The sequence below is a fragment of the Chenopodium album genome, chromosome 6, assembly GCF_948465745.1.
Source record: "Chenopodium album chromosome 6, dcCheAlbu1.1, whole genome shotgun sequence".
NCBI lineage: Eukaryota > Viridiplantae > Streptophyta > Magnoliopsida > Caryophyllales > Amaranthaceae > Chenopodium > Chenopodium album.
The window spans coordinates 61,692,281-61,717,104 of NC_137839.1; the positions used below are offsets into that span (position 1 = coordinate 61,692,281).

Below are 24,824 nucleotides of genomic sequence, written 5' to 3' on the forward strand. Positions count from 1 at the left end.
ATCGTGATGAAATTTCTTATTCCTGATGTTAAAGTTTTATATCCAGAAAAAAGTAATCTAATACCTGAATGAAACTATATTATTCTCATTTAAAAATGTATTTAGTTATAAAAATAATTATATTCCTGACAAATATTCTTTAATTCCTGATAAATATAAATTATCTCCTGCCCTACATAATCTAGTACTTGAATAAAATGTTATGCGTGACTTAAATCAACCAATGCCTAAGATGAAAGAAATTATATATGACTAATAATATCTAATTCCTGTTTAAAATAAACTTATTTCTAAGTTAAAAATGTTAAATCCAAAACACTAATTATTCACAACCAATCTAATTAAACTCTGAAACTATTTAAATCCTAACTAAAATATAGTAATATCTGACAAGAATTATCTAATATTTGACTATAATATACGAATAACTGAATTAAATATTCTAATTCCTTACACAAATACAACAAAAATAATTTCTAACAAATATGATTTAATTCCTGCCCTAAATAATCTAATACCTGACTAAAATAATAATAATCCTAAAAGAAATAATATTATTCCTGATTAATAATATATATTTAGTTACAAAAATAAATTAATTTCTGGTTAAATTAGTATAATTCCAGACTAAAATGTAAATATTCCTGATCGATGTAATTAATCTAATTTCTGACTGAAAGAATTTTATTCCTGATTGAGGTAACATAGTCCAATTATTTAGGAGTGTTTTTTAATTCACCAACATTATGCACAAAAAAGAATAAACAATTAAAACATACAGAAAGTAAACCAAAACAAAAACAAAAAATTAAGTCCAAATTAGTATTTAAATTTCTTCATTTCATTAATAATCAATTAAGTACATAATACTTTGTCATACTAGTGACAATGCCTTACAAAAGCAAATGAACACTGTCACACTAAACTATGGCAAGAGCAAAAAATTCCATTCTATACAAAAGACTGCCCTCTAGTTAACCAAAAACCAAGTCACAGGGCAATTAACCTAGCACTAATTACATCACTACTCTAGCCTAATCTTCTTCTGCGGCCCACCAGATTGAATAACTTCTTCCCTCTTCCTTTTCTTACTCCACATATCTTCCTCGTCCCTAAATAGCTATCGCAAACCATCCAGAAACTCAGCCCAATCCTGAACCATTGAAATATGAAAGTCATACCCATTATGCCTCATAATATCAGTTGCAATCCACCACCTTTCACTGGCCTGTCTAGCTCTAACAACATGAGGAATCCAGGCATTCAAATACCACATATCACTCCAATGCCTACAAACACAATTACACATCACTTGGGCTCGAGGGGTGCACTTAGGAAAGATATACATGCATAAGATTTCAGGAATAGATAAAGCATGTGGGGCATCCTCTATAGCAGCCATGTAGTGAGGGTCGTCTACTGGATCCATTTACACTAACAAAACACCCAATAATCGTAGTGTTAACACAACCACAAATTAAAATAATTCAAACTAAAAAATACTCTGTTTTCAAAAATAATAACAATGAACATCAACCAACTATAAGCATTAAATTACTTGAGTAACAAAGCCGAAAATTCAATCAGAACTAACAAAATACATAAATTTCACACATTATAACACATTGTACACATCTACACAAAAAAACTGATGATGAACATAGAATTCTAAATCCTACAATACCAATAATATTTTCAACTTAATTTCAATATTTAAAACAATAAAAATAACAGAGAAAACAATGTACCTTGCAATTTAGTTGAATCCGAATAAAAATTGAATAAAACTACTAAATCTCCTTTGTTGAAGCTCTGGAATGGATGGTTTATTTTAAGGAACAAAAGAGAAATATGAAATGGTGTATAGATTTTTTTTGAGAATATGATTTTTTAAAAAACTTTACTTAAATCAGTTATTATTGCGCATTTTCCCAAGTAATTTTTTTCTAAATCAATCAATTCATCATTTCCTGGCTTTTTATTTGTCCACGTATTATACTTAGCCCTAATATAAATATTGTAATAAAAGGAATTTAGTGTAATCTAATTTCTGACAAATATAAACCATTATATGAAAATTTAAATCTAATTCCTGACTAAAATATACTAATTTTTGACCAAAAACTATTATAGCCTGATTATTATAATTTAATTACTGAAAAAAAAAGACAATACATGACTAAAATAATAAAATTCATAAATCAAACATACCAAGTTAAACTTAAAATAATATACAATAACAAAACAAAATAAAATCAAAGTACAATACTAAATAAATACTCGGCAATGTATAAGCTACAGATTTCATATATTTCGTAAAATGTAATGTATCATAAAATATACTCGTAATATATTTTTGAAATTTTAATTATTACATATCACTTTTTTTTCATATATTAAAATGATATTGATTGAGGTTAATCCTTAAGAAAGAGAGAGAGAGAGAGAGAGAGAGAGAGAGAGAGAGAGATAGAAAACCTATAATCTTAATCTTCTTCTTGAGATTTTAAACTTGTTTTTTCTTTTGATCTTCTTTTTCTTCTTCCTGTTCCTTCTTTTGTTGATCGTCCTCTTTTTTTTGTTCTTCCTGGAATTTTTCTTCCGCCTTCTTTATCTTCCTCAGTTCTTCAATTTCATTCTTTTTAACTTTTTCATATAGCTTCATCAACCCATCCTTCACTCTATCTCTTCTCTCGAATAGATAATTCTATCTCTTTTCAAAGTCGTCAAAAACATTTTCCTCTGGATCGTTTGATGAAGTAGAAGACAGAGAATTGTTTTCCATATTTGAGAAATAAAGAAAAAGAGTTTGTTTTAGGAGAGAGAATATACAGGAACACAAACATGCAAAATGTGTGAGCAAATCATGGTTTCATAGACAAATAAAAAAGATTAAAAAAATACTTTTTAAATATTTTCTATTTATTATTCTAACATTTTTGTCATCTTTATCCAAAAGTCTAGGTAAATATCTTTATTTTAAATATCTTTATTTAAAATATCTTTATCCAAATCACAAAATACTGAGAGCCACTCTAAGTAAAATCAAACACTATTAAATTTTTTTATGCTTGATAAACATACACCAATACTTGATATAAGTTATCTAATATCTGACAAAAACGTGCTAATTTCTATCTTTTAGATTGTTATTCCTGAATAAAATACACCAATACCTGAGATGAATTATCTAAGATCTGACTAAACCATTCTAATTCCTGACTAATAATATTTAATTACTGATTATATTAATCTTATTTCTGTCTTAAACTTGCTAATTTCTGACTTTTAGAATGTTATGCCAGACTAAAATACACCAATAACTTAATTTAATTAACTAAAATATGAATAAATCATGCTAATTTGTTATTACAATAATCTTATTTCTGACTTAGAACTGCTAAATGCAAAACTCTAAGTATTCACATCATCAATTGACTATTTAATTTTCTATGCCTAATAAACATAGAACGATCCCTGATATAAATTAGCTAATATCTGACTAAAACTTGCTAATTTATGACTTTAAGAATAATATGCCTGACTAAAATACACTAATATCTTAGATGAACTACCTAATATCTGACTAAACCATCCTAAATTTCTGGCTAATAATATCTAATTCCTGGTTATAATAATCTTATTTATGACTTTAAAATATTAAATGCCAAACTCTTAAGTATTCACATCATGATATAGCATTATGCATAGTGAAACAACCATATCCATACCAAAGGGTAAAATAAGAACAAGATTCACTACAATGTATAGTATAGTTAAGAATATTAAGGAAAGTAAATAAAAAAATAAGTAATCAAGAAAATTCCATTAAAATTTATAAACATTTCCATTCGTTTCCAAAATAATTGTCAAGGATGTGACAAAGTGTTAAAAAAACAACCTCACAATGTCACACTATCCTTTGACAACAACATGTACATCCAAATTAAACCTAGAATATAAGTACTACACTAGAACTAACAAAAACCAAAAGCTACCCTATCCAACCCCAAATTAAATTACAACCTAGTTCTCCCCAAACAACAGAAGAAAACCATCACAATAAGGTGACCAATCCTCATTGATATCAGCCCAGAAATCCTATCTTTCATTGTTGATAAGGTCATCAATAACCCATGTATAGTAGCTATTGGTTTGGTTGTAATGATACCAAGGTATAAATGCACAATCAACTATCATCCTCCTCCAATCTTGACAAACCAAAGAGGCAATTTTTTGCTCAAAAAATTTCAGTTTAGAGAAGACATGGAGAACCATTATCTGCTCCATGCCCAAAACTAGATTGGCTTCCTCTAGCCCGAACCGAATAACTCTCCTCCACCTCCTACAAACATTTCCTGCTGAATGTCTTGCTGCAAGATTAAGTTTGGGAAAAACATGGACAACAAGAATATCCTGCAGCGATAACAAAGGGTGTGCATCCTCTAGACCGTCCATTATTTCCTACAATCATCAAATATAGATACTAGGGTCTTCCACTAACACTATGTTTTTCTGTCAAAACCCTAACCAACAACACTATTTCAAATAAATACACCTTAATGAATCAATTACCAAACAAATAAACATAATCCAGACACAAACAACCTTATTTAACACCCAAATTCAAACAATCAAACAGTAATTAAAAAAAAGTGTAAACACTAAAACTTAATTGCTAATAGTTTAAAAACAACCACAATTTAAGATAAACAAGTTACCTGAATTTTGTTTAAGAATCAAGTCATAATTATTCCCTTGATTAATGTAGATTGCACAAAAAACTCAAGAGAAAATGAGGGTTAAATAGAAGAACAGGTAAGAAATGAAAAGGCGGGAGATGACCTCTCATCTACCCCCATAAAAAAACCTTTTGGCTTTCCAATACACCTCACACACATTTAAGTTTCTAGAAGGTTTCTTTTACGATCAGTGAGTAAATCTGTAAATGCTTTTAGGAGTTAAAGATTTTTTAGAAGTCTATTTTTTTTTTAGGAAATTAAAGATTTTAACATCTCACAAAAACGCAAAAATTGATTTTAACACCCCCATAAAAAAATGGGTTTTAACACCAAATAATTTTCCAAAAATTTGGTATTACCACCACTTAACGGTTTCCATCTGACAGGCTCAAGTCGTATTCACCCAATAAAAAATAAAACCTAAATCCACTAACTATGTAGATAGGGAAGAAGGGTCGAACCACAGGGGAAACAAGTCAATTTATTCCTAATTACTTAAAAGCAATCTAAATTTCAAGTAACCAGATTATTATAAAAAGGGTAATTAAACTACTAAAAGTAAGAGTAGGAAGGAATAAAAGTAAGAAAGAAATCAATGAAATAAAAGCCTAGGGCATAGGTTCACCAATAAACAATATTCCAGGGTAAAACATAACAATCAATCATCAATGCATCAATTAAACAGATCATAAAGGGCTTTCGCTACGTATTACAATCACAGAGTTAATTTACCGGTATTAAATCTCATCTCTCGAATCTCGACTTAACCATTTATAAATTAGTCCGCCTATTGAAACTAAGCCTAAACATCAATTCTCATCTCTCGAATCTCGAATCAATATTGCTAAACTCATATAATTAAATCTAGCTAAACCTAATTGCATAGCATTAAATCAATCAATAGGAAAATAATTAAGCATTGACAATCAACAATCATAAATTACCCCTTCATATTATTTATTGGATCCCCATAAACCCTAGAAATAAAACTACTCACTCATAATTAAATCTAAACTAAATAAAACAATTAAATAAGCCATAAGAGAATAAAGAAATAAAATTGCTGAAATTAATAGAGAAGAAATCGTTACCAAAATCAATGAAACTACAAAGTTGAGCAAGAACAAAGTTGAGAGAATTTTAGAGAGAGAAAATAATCTAAGTAGAGAGAGAAAGTCTAAGAGAGAAGGTAAACAAAAATTCCGTACTAAAATCGTACTAAAATCGTACTTAAACAACTCTAAAAACAATCCTAATTAGAAACTAAGAATTCGGCAGATATGGACCCTAAAAAACACGCGCCCGATCGGGCTCGCCTCTTTCTTCGCAACTCTCCTGGGCAGCCGTGCCCAATCGAGCTAATGCTCACCTGATCGGGCGCGCCTTGCACGACGACTCCTACTGCGCGCCTGCCCGATCGGGCGTAAGCTTGCCCGATCGGGCCCGGTTTCTTCCTCGAGGCTTGGACTTTGATTGGGCTTGATTCTTCGGCCCAATCCGGATTTCCTCTTCGTGTCTTGAATACTTGGTCCAAATGCCCCGGCATCACACACCGAGCCCTTAATCACCGGCTCTAACCGGTCCTGGGCTTTAAAGATGGTCGTGTTCTCCTAATGTCCGTAGTTGCTCCATGAAAAACCCGGAAAACGCTCCAAAGGTGCAATTTCCTACAAAACTCAAACAAAACTACAAAACACTGGAAAACACCAATTAGTAATAAAAGTGGCTCTAAAGAGCTAAAAACACTACTAATTATGACCAAGGGACGGGGATAAAATACTATATAAATTGGACACATCACCATCCAAAAATTCCGTTAAGTGTGGCCCACAGTAACACGTGTCAACATTTTATTTGTTAAAAAAAAGAGAAATAAAAAAAAAACAAAAAAACCTAAAACTACCCCAGCCACCACCACAGCTAGGGGTGAAAGTTCGGTTTTCGGTTTGGTTTTTTACCCAAATCGAAACCGAACCACTCTATTTCGGTTTCTGGATTTTAGAAACCACACCGCACCACTTTACTTTAGAAACCAAACCATATTTATTTCGGTTTCATAAAAAAAAACCGAACCAAACCGAATTTTCGTATCAAGCACCATAATCATCAAAATTTGCAAAAAAAAACCGAACCAAACCACACCAATCAAAACCGAATCAAACAAACCAAACCAAACCAATCCATACAAACATAATTAAACAAGTTTTAACCTTATCTCACCACCCCTAAGGCCCTAACCCAAATCCGCAAACAAATAATCTCGAAATAATTAAGATAAAACCAAAATTGGAATAAAAAGCACCGAAATATCAGAAAAAATTGGACATACATTAGAAGTTCAGCATAAATTATAGAAAAAAATTACTCAAACCAAATTAAAAGAAAGAAAAAGAGGACATACCTCACATTCCATCGAAAAAACATCGAATTTGGGTTTTAAAGGTCAAATTCGACCATGAAAGCTCTAGATCTAGAGTTTTCATGGTCGAATTTGACGTGAAAACCTTGAAATTAGTTGATGGTGGTCGTAGATGGTGAAGGGGGCGAATTTGAAAGCGAATTTGTTTGTGTTCGTTAATGGTGGTGAGGAGAAAGACAAGAAAAAGGAAAAGATAAGAGGAGAATGAAGGCGTGAAGCGAAGAAGAGGAGAGGAGAGAATGGGCTATGGCGCCATGGCGGAATCCGCAAGAGAGATGAGGAAAGGAGAGAGAAAGGGTGGAGAGAGAGAGAGAGGCTGAGTGATTAGGGCTTTTTTTTGTTTTTTTTGTATTATATACCTAAGGCATTTCAGAGTTGGGCTAGGGTTTAATTGGATTGGGCTTATATTTCGGTGTGGTTCGGTTTTGTTCGGTTTTTCATTTTTGCAAACCGAAACCGAACCACACACCGAATTTTTTTTTATTTTTAAAACCGAAACCGAACCACTTTAAAAAAAACCAAACCAAATTTCTTATTCGGTTCGATTTTCGGTTTGGTTCGGTTTTAAACCGAGTTTGTTTCACCCCTAACCACAGCGCCACCGCCGCCTTCCCCCCAACTCACCACAGCCCTCCCCGAAACCACCACTCGTGTCGCACCACTAGCCCCAACCCACCTGAACCCTCCCCCTCCCTTTCCCGCAACCGTATCGCCCACAAAAACCACCAAACCCAAAACCCTCGTCCCCCCTAAACGACCACGAATCCGGCCTTAAAAAGCCGAAATCGGCCGGTTAAGGTCACTAAGCCCCAAAACCGGCCGATTTTGGCTATTTGTGGCTAGATACGTGGCCGTTTTGGGGAACAAGGGTTTTAGGTTTGGTGGTTTTTGGGGGCGATACGGCTGCGGGAAAGGGAGGGTGAGGGTTCAGGTAAGTTAGGGCTGGTGGTGCGACACGGGTGGTGGTTTCGGGGAGGGTTGTGGTGAGTTGGGGGGAAGGCGGTGGTGGCGTAGGAGTGGCGCTATGGTGGTGGCTGGGGTAGTTTTAGGTTGTTCTTTTTTTTTTCTTTTTTTTTAAAGTTTTTAAATTTTTTTTTCTTTTTTTAGCCAATAATAACACAACACGTGGCTTATGGGCCCACTTAACGGATTCCTAAACGGAATCAGTTAAGTGGTGGTAATACCAAATTTTTGGAAATTAAATTTATCTAGTGTTAAAATCCATTTTTTTATGGGGGTGTTAAAATCAATTTTTGCGTTTTTGTGAGGTGTTAAAATCTAAAATTTCCTCTTTTTTTATATGATATAAGTTTTTAATTGTATCAACTTTCTTGGTGTTTAAGTTTTTTATAACCCTATAAAACATAACAATTGTTGATTAATATTACCTTTATTATGTTAAACCTGATTAAAAAAATATTTAATTCCTGATCTATATAATGTTAAAATTTAAAATGTTAATTGAAAAATTCTAACTCTTAGACTTTTTTGTTATGCCTGACAAAAATAGGTTAATAACTGACATGAGTTATCTAATATCTGACTGAGACTCTTTAATTCCTGACTAATATATTGTTATGCCTGACAACAATAGATTAATAACTTACGTGAGTTATCTAATATCTGACTGTGACTCTTTAATTCCTGACTAAAATATTGTTATTCCTGACAAAAATAGATTAATTACTGACATGAGTTATCTAATATCTGACTATAAAATGCTATTATTTAATTTTTATTGTCTAAGTCATGACTAAAACTTGCTAATTCCTAATGAATATCATATAATTCCTGATTATAATAATCTTATTTCTGATTTAAAATTTTAAAAACTGAAGAAAATAATCACATTATTGTTCTATCATTGTTGTAGGTGTATCCAAATTCAAGACGTAGACTGTGTATCACACTTTGGAACTGTAAAAAACAATCCTGAATTCAAGAATATGTTTCACAAGTGCTTAAGTGGATGTGATTCAGAATCTGAATTTGAAGATGTCTGCAACAAGATGGTTCAAAATCATGGATTAGAAAAAAAAAAAAAAAAAAAAAAAAGAGTGGTTTGATAGGTTATTCGGGCTACGAGAAAAATGGTGCACAGCATTGAGCAAGGATATTTTCTCTGCTGGAATTCTTTCATCTCAAAGAGTAGAAGTAACAAACAGAGCAATTTCATTTAAGGCCAACAGAACCACTAAACTTTTGGAGTTCTTTCACATATTTGAAGCTACTGTGAAAAGATGGAGAAGCACTGAAAAGAGTGACAACTTCAGATGTAGTACTGAGCAACCAAAAACAACAACAAAAATATTAAAACATGCTGCTGAAGTTTATACTCTAAACTTATACAAGGATTTTAAGTTGGAATTTGACACAAGTCTATGAGCATATGCAAAGGAAAAGCCAACTTCAATGCAATATGTCAAATTCTTTGATGTTTCTCTTGATGAAGATTATAAGCACACTTATCAAGTCATATATCACTGTCAAAGCAATGAGTTTATGTGTTCTTGTTTGTGCTTCACAAAGACCGGATTGCTGTGCTTTCACATCCTCAAGATAATGCAAATGTACATCATACATGCTATACCAGAGAGATACGTTTGAAACGTTGGATAAAGCTTGCTAAATCAATGATATGGGATGATAATTAATCAGGTACGTACATACTTTGTTATTTTAAAATTTATTATTTGTTAATTAAATATAAAATGAAAGTATTATTATTCCTAATTGTAAGAATTTATTCCTAACAAATATTATATAATTCCTGAAAAAAATAGTCTTTATCCTGAAATAAATATAGTTACTTCTGATAAAAAAATTTAATTATGACAAACATAATCTTATACGGTTATACCTGATATAAATATTATTATTTCTGATAAATATAAACTTATTTATTACAAACATAAAATTAAAAGACAAACTTATACATTAATACCATTTTTTGCTTCAGTAGGAACCCTCTCATTACCATCAGCATTAAAAACTCTAATGTAAAAGTTTGAATCATTATCATGATAAATATCCAGTCTTTCTCATTCAACAATATTATTGGATGATACAAAGCTTGTCCATGCATCATCAATAAAACAACCACCACATATTCCTGTATTTTGTGGTACGCTTAACACTCTAACCTCCTAAAATCTGTCATTATTCCCACGATAGACTCTAACTGGACCTCTGAATCTTAAAAGAAAACCTTTCCTATTTGCAGGAAGTGGCTGAAATAAAAAAAATAAAAAAATAAAAACACACACACACACACACAAAAGAATGAAAACATTAAATATTTACTAAGATACAAAACAAATGTATAAGTATAAAGCTTAATATATATATATATATATATATATATATATATATATATATATATATATATATATATATGTGTGTGTGTGTGTGTGTGTGTGTGTGTGTGTGTGTGTGTGTGTACATATACATATACATATACATATACATATACATATACATATACATATATATATATATATATATATATATATATATATATATATATATATATATATATATATAAAACTTATTGCAAAGTTATGATATAAGACTCAACCTTATATAGAAACAATAGAGGCCGTTAATTTAAGTCTTTTTATAGTAAAAACTTGATTTAAACAGCCTTTAAATAGAAAATAGTTATGTATGGACAACAATAGTTAACATGAATTTAACAGAAGAAATTATGACTTTTATCTATTTTTTATGACTTTTTCTACGGAAATTTCACCATATACCACTAAGTTAAAGCTTAATTCACCGTATACCACCTAAAACTTTTTAATACACCAAATACCAATTACCATACATTAACATAAAATGCCTTTTTTGCTAATTGCCATTAGTCAGCCGTTTGGGGTAATTTACCAATTCACCATGTACCATTTTATTTAAAAGTTTTTTCACCATATATCATGATTTTAAAGTTATTTCACCATTTACCCATTTTTTTGTAACGGTATTATTTTAAAAAAACTAGCCGTTGAACACTAATAACGGCTAGTTTGTTTGTTATATAAATGGAGTGTTTGAGGGATTCACGTATCAAGTCACACTTCCAAAAGCATTTCCAAAGATGTCCCCACACTCGAGATCATCATCTTCCTCTTTCAATTTTTCGTATGTAAAAGTACCTAACAAAGCTTGTTGTTGTGGTAGGAAGTTTGCAATAAGGAGCTCAGATTCGGCAAAAATCCACAACGGTTGTACTATAAGTGTGATGTATGTGAGACTTTCAGATGGTGCAAGGGTTATGTGGAGCAAAATGTCGTATTGGGTTACGATAATCAAAGCATGGGAAGGACAGACACGCAATTCTATGGAGGTGAGAGCTTGTTGAAGCAAGAGTTGAAGGACCTCAAGAGAAGAGTAGCAAGACAACAAAAGATAGTAGACATAGCAATTAAAATAGGAGTACTTATGTTTTTGGTTATTGTATTTGTAGCGTTAAAATGATTATTGTAAACAAAGTTTCATTGCTAAAAGTAATATGCGTTTGAATTGTTAGCTTTTGTCTTCAAAAAATTATGCCTACATGATTTTGCAATAGTTATAGTACATTTCGCTGAAATGTAATAAACAAGTTTGTTCCAAAATAACCAAGTACTTAAACCAAGTACTTAACACTTTGTCCAAAAAAAACCTGACACTTAACACATAAGTTATAAAAGTTTTCCCCAAAAAATTATACAACATTTCTTGCAGCTTCAAGGATTCTAACTTGCAGCCTTTCTCTTTTTCCCCCTTCCTTTGCCTTGCTGTAAACAGGATGCTGCATTTTCTACCTGTCTTGCTGCTTCCTTTCTTGCCTTACAAGTTAAGGCATTGTGTCCCAACTCCTTGCACAGACTGCCTTTGTTGTTCTTGTGCCTCTTTCCTTTTCTTGCTTCATGAGCTGCTCTCCTTATCTGCTTAGATGGTCTGCATGCAGCTCTTTTGACAGTTGGTGGTACTATCTCAGGCACATCAATTTTATTGACCAAGATCAAAGTCTGGTAAAATAAAAGGAGAAAGATTTACTTTCCTTATTAGCTTTAAAACAACAACCAAAATGGAAAGAGATCAAAATTAGAGGAAGAGGAGAAAAAGAGAGTGAGCTGCAGATCGCCCTTCTCCAAATCTTTTTACTAGTCCAAATGTTGCGCGCAACTCATCAAGTTGCGCGTGGCATCCCAGCGCAACTTAGTTTCTTGCGCGCGCCTGGCTAGCGCGACTTACTATGTTGCGCGCGAACACTGGTCACTTAAAAGACCGGTACTCAGATTTTGATCTGTTTTGAATTTTTCCCAACGGTTTTGTACGTTGTTAGACGTAATAACGCGCGAACTATCAAAATCTTTTAAAATTGCTTTGCACCCAATAGTTTGTTTTCTTCTTTGTTGGTTTTTTGTATCATTCTTGCATGCACACCGTGCTTTGTGCCTTCTCTAAGCATACGTTTTGAACCTTTTTCGTAAGATTGTCTTAAGACGTTCCGTGGTGGTGCTTTACGTAAAAGCACCCATTGACAGGTTTGTCATTTTACTGTACTAACGTTATAAATGTTCGACTTTTCTTCTTTTTTCACGTCCGAAGCAAAAAGGAAGGAGTTGTCATGCAGCGTAAAAATGCAAAAGGCGTATCGTACGGCGCAAAATTGTACGGCGTAGGTGTTGCGTAAAATTTCACTTCAGCTCAAGCTTTGCGAGATCCACCTCTCGGAACTAAAAGGTGGAGGATTACTTTAGGCGTTAGCTCACGAGTCGACAGGCGCGCCGAACCATCAGAAACAGACACTTCTTGATAGGAAGCAAATACGGCAGTTAGTGAGCTTACTAGCTTACCGAACAGTTAGGGCGTCCGTCCACCCCCTGTATAAAGAAGCGACGAGACGATGTCACGCCTATGTAGTCACGACACGTGTACTCATCTTGTGGACAAAACTGCCGAGAGAGTTGTTGACTTTTTTCCCTCTCACTGGATTTGGATATGTTCCTCCAGTCCTGAGACATGTATTTTTATCTTGTGGGCATCCGGCTCGAATACCGGACCGTTCAGGCTCGAATGTCGAAAACGCTTTTTTTTCATCTTTTTACTTTGTTAAAGTTAGGCTAAAGTTTCAATGACATATCAAGGGACTTTAGACCAACGATGACATGATTGAGAGGAAATCATCCCCTTTACTCCTTTTTTAAACCGATCTCTTCTCATGACTTGACATCACCCAGAACACCTTTACTTGTAAAAGTGTTCTACAAATACAAAGGATCAATCTAGATTCTTTAGCGCGTTAAGACATAGAAAATACTCTTTCTAGCCTTAATAGCTACTTGTTTCAAACACTTAGTGAATCAAGGATCGTTTCTACATCCTTAACATTTCTGAAAGATTCTCTATTCTTTGAGAACTTCGCAGAATGAGTCTCGGATTTATTTCCTTGACTACTTTGATCATCGTCTATTCAAGACTCGATCAAAGTGGGGGATAACTATAATAACCTACTTTTGGCCTCTTGTCCCGAAAGGAAGTGCGATGATGTTACAAAAATCCGTTCTTCATGTTAGATCAAAGTTGAAGTGTTTATGGACTACGAAATGCATTATGAAGTAAGTTGAAACCCATATTTGAGACCAATTTATCTTAGAGCCTTGTCCGATTACTAATTAGGCCTAAAACGTGTTCATACATGTTTAAACTTGATTAATAACGAACCCAAGTATGGCAAATGCAATGATTGCACTAGTACAAAGCTAACCTCAAGTAACACCCAAAAAGTGTTACATAAAGTGGTAAAAGTGTTATTATAGACAATAGGTAACACTTTATTGGGTGATACTTCCGCCCATGTTACCTAATGTTTTATGTAACACTTTGGGTAATGTATGGTAATACTTTCAAAAGTGTTACTATATACCCTATTATGTATCACTTTTTATATCATTGGTATCATTTTTAAAGTGTTATTTTTTATTTCTTATGTAACACTTACTTATCTTTAGTAACATTTTTCAATCATATAGTATCACTTTATTCAACATGATGTATCACTTTTTTGAACTAATGTAAAACTATGTTGATTATTAGGTAACATTTTCTAATCTTCTTTTGACATTTAGTAGCACTTTTTTCTACATTATATATCACTTTTTGCAAACTAAGATAACACCCTATTAATGAATAGATAACATTTATCATTTTTTTTACTATTGTATTATTATTAAAGAAAAAAAACAAAAACCTAAAAAGTCAATCAACAAATGTGAAATTAACATATATAATAGACAATAATTTGAATTAAAATAATTAGTTTCATAGTTCTTACAAAAAACATTCATAAACACCAATTTTTTTTTTTTATTGGCTTAATAATCTAATAATAAAAATAAAACAAAAGTGAACTTCGGTCCTTCTAGACCTCCAATCTCTAAAAACAGTCAGCGCGGTTGCACCAAACAACAGTAATAATAGCACATAACGACAGCTAGCTAGCAAAAACAGTGGTGATACTTGTGCTGACTGCATCTGTAGTTGCAGGTGCGACACTTGTCACAATGGAATCTATGTTGCTGAGTTGCAACAGCTACACTAGGATAAGGGACCATTTACGTCTCCACGAACTAGGATTGAACAGCTGAACTAGACCCAACACTAACAGTTTCTTCTATGTTAGCAGCTAGTACTTTCTTCCTCCTGATTTTCACTTGATCATGCAGAGTAAACGAGAAAAAATTTCATTAATTCATAGTTAAAGGTCATCATCATGTCATATGGCTTTAGATTTTAACTCTCATGAAAATACAAAGTTAAACTGTAAAAAACTTACTTTCTACATTCCCAAACAGCAGCATATCAGATGAATTGAAACAAGTTTAAAGCCAACTTTGGAGCACTTAATTAAGAGGATAAGGAGTTGTTTATTATAGTAGATGAGAATTATATTTATAAATAAGGAAATAAGATACTAATACAAGCATACATATCTTACTAAAGGTGTTTATTACGTAAGGAGTTCTTAATCATAGATATTAACATTGATCTGACCATAAACACTGTAGCCAACTAATATTCTTTCAACTAAATAATAAGCCTAATCTACCTTAAGTCAAACTTTAGAAGCCAACTGGCAAATCATAGATACAAGAATTATAGATCCATAAAAATAAATTTGGATGGAAGCCACTTATGAAATCTTTAAAGAAATAAGAAACTAGGTCACAAAAGGTTATATTTCATCCAATGGATTTTCTTAAAAGGCACAAACTAATCACCTAAGGCACAAACTAATTACCTAAGGAATAAATGGGTTTTGTTAGAAGGCACAAAAACAAAAGAATGTTCACAAGATGCAATATAATATTGATAAGGTCATCATTGTAAAATATTAAGGGGTAATGAAATGCTGAATAACAAAAACCTTCTTTACCTAACAAACAAAAATTACAATAGCAACATATTTAATAACTCTCTGATGGACTTAAAGAAGATGGACCAGATCACCAGAGTGTGATTGCTTTTTCCTACGTACCCGCCTAGCAGTCTAAGTGACAGATAGTTGATAAAGAATGGAGACACGAGTAGGATAGATATTGACAATTGAAAAAATGTATCACTATCAGTAAGAGCACGATGAAAACCAAAACTCACATGCAATGCACCCTCACCCACCACCCGTGACTTTAGTGTACAGCAAGAGACCAAAGAAGAGAAAAGGGCAGCAAGAGCAACAGACACATCAGCAGAATACAGTTGCAGAACACTCCTCCACTACCAAGACAAGCAATGGCTCACTGGGATGAGAGGGGGTTTAATTTTTGTTTATTTGTCTTTCAGTGTGGTAACTCTAGCTTAATGACAAACAATAGTAAAAGTAGCATTGAGGCTTTTGGCCGTTCTTGTAGTGCTTGTAGTAGTATAAATAGAAGAGTCTAAGAGAGAGGAAAGTATGTAGAAAATTGTATTAAGAATCATGAGAGTAATGGCCTAAAGCCGTTGTTATCTTTTGCAAGCTTTCAAGCTTTATCAATCTATCAATCCTTCGACTTATATTCTTAGCTAGCCCATGCTTAACGTTGCATCAAAACAAACTACAAAATTTTTAGAGGTACAAACATGCCTCAAATATGTACTTTCTCGGAATAAACTTTGATAGCAAACTCCCCAAGACACATGAACAGACATTACACCTGTGATCCAACTGAATGTTGCAACTCTTGTCATACTCAGCTACATTTTCCCATAAGAAAGTAATTTTTATTCTTATTAGTCATTGCCATTTACATATTTCATATGACAACTTGATCGAGTAATATCTTACCACTAGGCAATAGCAATGCAGAATACACTACGAAAAGTTAGAAAGACAAGGAAGAGCGAAGTATGCATAAATGAATGCCTTGGACTTGTTAATAAACATCAAACACCTAAATCCCAAAAAAAAAAAAAAAAAAAAAAAAAAATTAAGCAAAATCCAAAAAAAAAAAAAAAGGGTGAATTGCAGAAAATAAGCCAATTAATCATCTTAACCCCACAAAATTAAAGCCTGGAAAACGTGGCAGCTAATGCAATTATCACAAATTTCTAACAAAAGTAACAAATAATCAGAAAAAGTATCATAATAATGAAAAATATAAACCCAATTCCATAATTACAGCTTTATATATATATATATATATATATATATATATATATATATATATATATATATATATATATATATATATATATATATATATATATATATATATTTAAAAAAAAAAACCAAACCTTGCCATAGTGGTTGTTTTGGCAATAGCAGGAGTATCAATAGTAGCTTGAGCATCAAACAATGTTCCTGCAATTATAACTGGCATTGCGGCCTTGGATGCATCTCTTTTGCCCACAAAGATCAGATTAGTCAACAAAGATCAAATTACAAGGTAAATCAAATCAGCAGTAATCGAAAAGAAGAAAAAACAAAAATCCCAAATATAAAAACTTCGACCAATTAAGATGCATGCGAAATTCAATATGAAAATAATGAAATTAAACATGTTAATAGGCAAATTCAACATCTAATTAAGATATCATCAACAAGATCAGAGAGAGCGAATTGAAACCCTAATTTTAGCTAGCTCAAATTATTGTTGATATTGGAAGGGAAAGGGACCCGAACTAACCCTAACCTTAACTTTAAGGTGAAATCCACCGAGGATGGAGGCCAGGAGGTGGCAATCGTAGGCACGAGCTGTTATGTACGTCTTCGAGTAGGAGCACGGGTTGCAAACTTGCGACGTAGTGAGGCTGTGGAGGACGGTGGCTACAGTGGAGCACTAGGAGCGAGAAGGGGATCGGTGGAAGCCGATGAAGATGGGGGACAATGAAAGCTTTTTTTGAAGAAAAAGAAGGGACATCGAAAGCTTTGAGCTTTGAGGGAGGATGAGAGTTGTGAGGCTGTGACTGAGGGTCGATTTTGAAAAAACTTTTGATAAGAATAAGAAAAAAAAAGGGGATTTATCATATCAAATTAAAATTTTTAATTTAAGAAATAAATAATTAAGATAAAGTTAAATAAAATAAAAATTAAGTGTGACAACCAAGTGCTACTTAATGTCAAAATGTTACAATCAAGTGATACATATTATTAAAGTGTTACAAAAAATGGTACCTAATAACAAAATATTACAAAAGTTTTACGTAAAAATCTAACAATCATAACTTTTTTAAAGTGTTACCAATGGGTGTTACTTAAGCCCAACTTTGTAGTAGTGTTGGATCCAATGGAACCTACATTGATGAAAACCAAGCCAAACATATAAAACAACCATCAAATTCCCATGCAAGGCCTATACAGATGGATAGCCCTTTCAAAGAGCTTTCCAACGGTACATTATAAGTCCAATTCCGAGCCAAAACGAAGAAGTTATGATCAAAACACTGAACCGGGCCCTAAAATCGACACCCTTTCACTCCAACGGCCATACCTTTTGATACATAACATATTTTAACCTAATTCTAACGGAATTGGAAAGTAGACATTCAGAGCTTTCTAGTGATATCTCACACGCCTTAATCCAACTCTACAATCAAAAGTTATGGAAGTTTTAAAAATGCATTTTCGTATAAGGCAAACCGCAAACCAGCGCAACTCAATCAGTTGCGCGCGCCTGGCGCACGCGACTCATTGAGATGCGCGCGGCACCCAACGCAACTAGAGAGCTGCACGCGCCACCTGACGGCGCGGCTCTAAAACACTAAACCTAGATCCCTACGCCTATAAATAGGTGTCTTCGTTCAGCATTACGAGGACCGAAAAATTCAGAATTAAAACCCTAGTATTCTCAAAACCCTAATCTCTCAACTTCTCTTACTATCATACTACTTTTTCTTCTCTCTTCCCAAATACTTTCCAACCCTAATTGAATCCATTGAAGTCCTTGGAGGTACGAAGAAGGAAAAAAGTCCATAAACACATTAAACCGAGATTTAACATAAGGGAAGAACGGTTAGTTTCCTGAGCACTTAGATAAATCACTTTTCCTTTGTTGTTTAAATAACTTTAATTGAATAAATAGTGTTGTTTGATCACTTTAAACAAAATTTTAATTAATTAATTTACATAGTATTCTTTTGTTAATCAACTAAATCAAGACTAGAATTTGATAATTAATTGTTGTTTTATCACTTAAGACAAGGCGAATATTGTTTATTTTGTTCTTTATTTTCACGAATATTGATTAAACAAAGAATAACGACTTTTGCAATGTAATTCCTACGTGATTAATGCTTGTAAATAAAATCAACTAACTTAGTTTTAAGTTTCGCGTTGCATATATTATTTGGTGATGAAATTGTGAAAAAGGAAGAGCTAGTAGAGGTCGTGCTAGGGCTAGAATAGCGATTCTCCTTTAAAAAGAACGTTATTTTAGTACCCTCACTCCTGAACTCATTTCTGGATTATGTAGACCAATTTGGGCATGGGTAAACTTACGATTCGTGCTAATTATCCCATGAACTCCACATGGGAGAAAGGCATGAATGAGGTTTATGGGTTTTCCCAAAACTCATTGGCGACTCCTACTTGTTTCTTACAAAAAAGCGTGAGGATAAAATCAATTCTAATTCAAGGTCCCCCAAACAGTCAGGAATTCAAATCCTAATACACCCTAACAAGTGTAAAGTCCTAGGCTTTTAAACGGCCATGGGCATCTAAGGAAGGACCCCCTTACAATGGGATCACCCTCCTTACACCTGTAAATACCTTTAATAAAATACAAGAGGATTACTGGCGTGTTACCATCACATGTTCAAACGTTTAGGCTAATTCAGAATTTAGCAGCGGAAAACTAACCCATCTAAAATAAAGTTTCAAAACCAATAAACAAAATCAAATTAAGTCTTACAACTTGGAACCATTAAGATCCTTATTCAAAATCCAGTAAAAAAGTTAATAAATAAGTCAAACAGAGTATAAATAAATTCAAAAGTAAGAAAAAACATAAACTGTGAATTGTAGCCAACACTCCACTCAAAATCCCACTACCTTGATGCAAGCTAAGTTCTGAATATATAAAAACATGTGGTTAATCTGCTCCCCAATATTACAAGTGTACAAATTGGATCATTACAGGATCATTGAAAGGCGAAGGCATGACCAAAGAAAGACACACAAAAGCACGCAATCAGCAACACTGCGTACATACAAGTTACAAAATATAATAAGAAATCCCCAGCATTCTACTAATATTCAACCATCACATGCGATCAAATTATAGACTCAAACACAAGACTCAACCGTCAACTTTACTAAGAATTCACTAGTTAATAATTAAATGATTTCATTTTATTCATCGGATTAAACAATGGACAAGGTTGTCCATCCCATGCTCCATTTGGAACATCAATAAAATAAAAACCCCATGCCTCCTTTCAGAAACATCAATAAACATCCAATGGTCACAGGTACGACTCCGTGACCATAGCTAGTATGAGATCTCATCTAGCTCCTAGTTTTTGAAAAGTATTTGAAACAAGAGACTCGTTGATTGATCAGACGGCCTCTAGAAAAGTGCACGACTAATACCCCGTGTACCCAACCCCTGATTGTCATTACTCTAGATGTGCACAAATCTAGAGTTTTATTGCTCATCTATCTTGCACTTTACGTGATTTACAAGTTTAGACTTGTTGATGACTCGTATTCAAAACAATACAATCAATCCAATATCAATTCAATCAAGTAAACCAAGTTTCCAATTCAATTCTAGATTTATTAGTGACAAGCAATATTTATTATTGATTCCTTTAACTACCTTGGTGTATAAACACCTTGAGTGCATAAAGCACCCCAAAACCTTAACCTCGTCTTATAAGACTTAAACTCTTCCTTTACTCATTCCATCTCAATGATCATGAACGAGTAATAAATAAATCATTCAACATGTTCACGTACCTTTGCCTCTAAGTGCATCTTACAAAATTAATGCATAAATAGTACTTGCAAAGTAGAATAATACACAACATACGAAAATCACAATGTATAACCAAACAATTAAGCCCAGTCTTCTCTATACATTATACTAAGTTTTCTCGATACATCCCTAAACATGCATCTAAAGTCAAGGTTTCGTATCCTTGTACGTACATCGAGCAAACGAATTGGTATGCCACTTTACTAACTAGAAATCACCTTCTATAAAGTCCTCTCCTGTTGTCGAGGGGGCCGCGGTGGCGTCGGTGGTGGCTAGTATCGGCAGCAGCAGCACAGCAGCGAAGAAAAGAATTTTTTTTTCTTTTTATTTGCTGTTCGTGAATGCAGAGGAAATATTTTTTGGGGTTTTCTTTGTTATGTGCATAGAATAGGTGAGGGGTTTTGGGGTTTTTGTGGATTAAATATGGGCTTAATAATTCGCTTGTTCTAATAGGACTAGGATTGTAGTATTGGGCTTAAAATGGGCAATTATGCTCTTTTAAATTTGCTATTGAAAAGTAGGTCTTCAAATTGTAGGTTGGCTGGAAGTTTTAAAAAAACATTGATCAAAATTTGAGTGAGAAAACAATATTGCTATTGAAATATATAAATCATTACTTTTATTTTAATAAATCATTCCAAAATATTTAAAATATTCGTAAAGAAAATAGGAAAAAATAAATATAATTTACTCTAAGGTATGGGGATTACACTATTTTTAGGGTAGTTCCACATAATTTTTTTTTTTTTTTTTTTTTGTTATACTTCCTCCGTTTTTTTAATATTGCACCACTTACCTTTTAAGGAAGTTTCACATTTATTGCACCATATCCATTTTAGGAAAAGAAATTTATGTGTTCACACTATAAATACCTAATATACTCTTGCTTTTCAACCCTTACTTTTATTTTGTGCATACAATCACATGGGCAACTTGGTATTTCTACCTTTCTCTCTTATCCTTTTTTCCACTACCAAAAAATTTGTGCCAAACCCTTATGGTGCAATAATTAAAGAACGGAGGAAGTATAATTTTCTAAAATAATTTAGAAATGGGCTTTGATTTTATGAATCACTACAAAACCAAGGCCCTTTTTCAAAAAAAAAAAAAAGCCCAATCAAAGCCCAATCAAGAAATACAGCTATTGTTCTGATTCATAGGCGGCATCTCTGCCTCAGCCGGTGAGAGATTCTTTCTAATCGTGCGGTTACTATTTCAAGTTAATAATTCTAGGGTTTGTTGTCATCAATTTATAAACTCAAATTTCGGCTTCAGTAAGCATCAACATCAGCAGCTTTTTGGAGTGAAATTCTTTCTTTAATTTTTAATTTCGGTCATTTGTTTTACAAATTTTTGTTTCATTTCTGGGAAAGTTTTCGAATTTGAATAAGTTTTTTTTTTTTTATATTTTTTTTTTAAAAAAATAATGAAAATGAATAGTTTCGAGTGAAATTTTGAAGGAGAAATGAGGATTTGTATCCACCTTTTCAGCATTTTGATGATGAATATCTTACATGCACTACCATCTGATCTCTTAAATTATCTATCTTCTCAATTTATATTATTATTTTGTTAATTTGATTTAAATCAATGCTATGCATTTATGCAATCTGTGATGATGATTTTATGTTTTTTCCTGATTTATCAGTGAAGATTTTAAATTTATCACCATCTTTCGGCTGAGATTGTGGTATTTTTTTTCAATTTTTGATTGTTGAATAATGATTACTCTCTTAGGTTAGAGACTAGAATTAGTAGTAGCATTGATGGTCTAAATCAAATTTAAACTAGTAACGTGACGACTAAATAGATCCAAATTGTAAACAATCGTGTTGATAGTGTAATTTAAACTAGTATAACGATTAAACTCGGTTACGAGTGGTTATGGTTGCCCGATGGTATCTAATGTCCAGACTTGTATATAGTGGCTGGACATCTCGTTTTACGGGCACATATTAATCCTTAGAACAGATCTTGCGACACAGTTTGCTGTTCTTTTATGAGCTTTCTGTTACTTTAAAGCTGTTCACATTTCATTTATTCTTTTGAAAAAACCTATGGTATGCCAAGAGTGATCAATGGCTATTCTTATGCCGGATGGGAAGCCCTGCTGCCAGCCGAAAGGGTGGCCTTGCTGGCGGAGGGCCTGTCGCAAGCCGAGTTGTTGGCCCTTTTAAGGGATGGGCCTGTGTGCCCATGGGCCTAGAGGGTGGCACCGATTATGGGTGAGCAAAAATTCCGGGTACCCGGAATTGGAACCGGAACCGGTTTGGAATCGGAATTGGACCCGGTGGTTCTAATTCCGGGTAATAAATTAAGGACCTAGTTATAACCAATTTCAATTCCAATTCCAATTTCAATTCTCAACTTTTTGGAACCAAAACCGGTTGGGTATCCGGTTACCTAATATATGCTAAACTAAATAAATGTTAAGTAATAAAAATAAGTTGAATGTATCTAATTTGTAAATTAAAAAAATATTATTAATACTTAACATAAATACAAATTGATTAATGCAAATATATATACAAGTATTAAACGCTAAAAATGAATCTAACTAAAATAAGAATTATAATTTGTATAATATTTTAACAATTACATTATTACATACATAACCCACCTGGAACCGGAATCGGTAGCCGATGGTTTCAATACCAATTCCTAAATTTTAGGACCCGGTTGAACCAATTTTAATGTTGGATTCGAATTTTAGGACCCGATTCCAATCAATTTCAAGTTCGGGTCCTAAAATTTTAACTGGGTACCTGGTTTGCTCACCCCTAGCACCAATTACTGATAGCTTGCTTGTCCAGGGTTGAAGGCATATCGAGCATAATGGACTTTCAAAAACGTTAATGTTTATTGATGATATTTGGTTTTATTTCCAAAAACAACTTGACTTTTTAACACTAGGGGTTAGACTTTTGTGCTGTGAGTTTGTACTAGTGGCTCAAAAAGTAATACTCCCTCCGTTTTTTAATACTAGTTCTATTTCTATTTTTTGCACTATTTATTTATCTAACTTTTACTAATATTTGTGATTTATACATAAGAAAAAAATATAGTCGTGTGAATCATATCAATGAATAGATTATTAATTTTCAATTGTCAGAAGTTATACCTATTGATAATTAAAGATATTAGTGAACAAAGATTAACATCGGCATGCGTGTCCAAGAGAAATTGAGCAAGTATTTTAAAACGGAAGGAGTAAAACCTAGTCTAAAATGTGAAGTTATTCATTTTAGGGCTATTTGGTTTTATTTCCAATAACTTTACATTTAGACTAAAGGCCTGTTCTAATAAACTGAAATTAGCTAATCTGAAATTAGCTGAACCGAAATGAATATTTTATAAGAGAAGGAAATTAGGAGCTAAAAATAAACGTATGAGAACATACCCTAAGTTTTATTTCTAATAATTAGACTAGGTTCTATTACTAGATGAGAGGTGGTTTTATTACTTTAGACTAGGTTTTAATATCATCAATAAACAATAAATGTTAATGTTTATTGATGATATTTGGTTTATTTCCACAAACAACATACCAGTGGTTAGACTTTTGTGCTGTGATAGATTCTTATCACTTATGCTAGTGGCTCTCTACAAAAAAAGTATTAAGATGTTATTCTTTATATTTGTAACACTTCCTCAAAATAGAAATGTCATAATACTAAAACACTAAAATTAGAAAGTTGTTTTTGTTAAAAGTTGTTGTATTTCCCTTTTTTTTAATTAGATGGCCCACTAAATTATACTCCTAACCATCTCTCATCCTCAACTTTGTGTTAGGTGAATCAAGTATAATTCAAATCTAACCCAAAATCTGAGACGTTAATTTTGATATTTGAGAACCATTGCCCAACATACGAACTTAAAGTATAAAATTGACTTGATATTTGATGCATATTGACATTTTGGGCTCTCTATATGAGAATATGAGACACCCTGTCTAAAATTCAAGACCCAAAAGGCCAAAATGCAAAATTTGGCAATTGTTTTTAGAATAGAAATCCTCCAAAATGGTATTTTGGAGAAAACTAGTACTCGGTACTTTCCTTTGGTGTTTGATTGTTTTCAAACAATGAAATTGGTTGAGAGCTAATCGAATGAGAAATGAATGTAAGTAGGGGTGAGCAGAAATTTCGAGTACCCGGAATTGGAATTGGAACCGGTTAGGAATAAGTGGGTTCGGAGCCGGAATTAGACTCGGTGGTT

The 24,824-nt window shown here is 32.9% G+C and overlaps 1 long non-coding RNA gene and 3 other non-coding genes across 6 annotated transcripts; 3 read left to right on the forward strand and 1 right to left on the reverse strand.

Moving 5' to 3' along the window:
- Positions 1-14,425: 14,425 nt before the first annotated feature.
- LOC145636161 (uncharacterized) lies at positions 14,426-17,634 on the reverse strand. Of its 3 annotated transcripts, XR_014114042.1 has the most exons (3): positions 17,322-17,634; positions 16,924-17,028; positions 14,426-14,860 (listed from the first exon to the last, which is right to left on the reverse strand). It is a non-coding gene; the product is annotated as an uncharacterized LOC145636161 (long non-coding RNA). The 3 variants fall into 3 exon arrangements; XR_014114043.1 differs by having other exon boundaries at positions 14,426-14,850; positions 16,924-17,634; XR_014114041.1 differs by having other exon boundaries at positions 16,924-17,634.
- Positions 17,635-22,064: 4,430 nt separating this feature from the next.
- LOC145637700 (small nucleolar RNA Z195/SNORD33/SNORD32 family) lies at positions 22,065-22,142 on the forward strand. The gene has a single exon (XR_014114437.1). It is a non-coding gene; the product is annotated as a small nucleolar RNA Z195/SNORD33/SNORD32 family (small nucleolar RNA).
- Positions 22,143-22,210: 68 nt separating this feature from the next.
- Positions 22,211-22,296, forward strand: LOC145637702 (small nucleolar RNA Z196/R39/R59 family). The gene has a single exon (XR_014114438.1). It is a non-coding gene; the product is annotated as a small nucleolar RNA Z196/R39/R59 family (small nucleolar RNA).
- Positions 22,297-22,492: 196 nt separating this feature from the next.
- On the forward strand, positions 22,493-22,640 carry LOC145637712 (small nucleolar RNA F1/F2/snoR5a). Its single transcript, XR_014114448.1, has one exon. It is a non-coding gene; the product is annotated as a small nucleolar RNA F1/F2/snoR5a (small nucleolar RNA).
- The last annotated feature ends 2,184 nt before the right edge of the window (positions 22,641-24,824 follow it).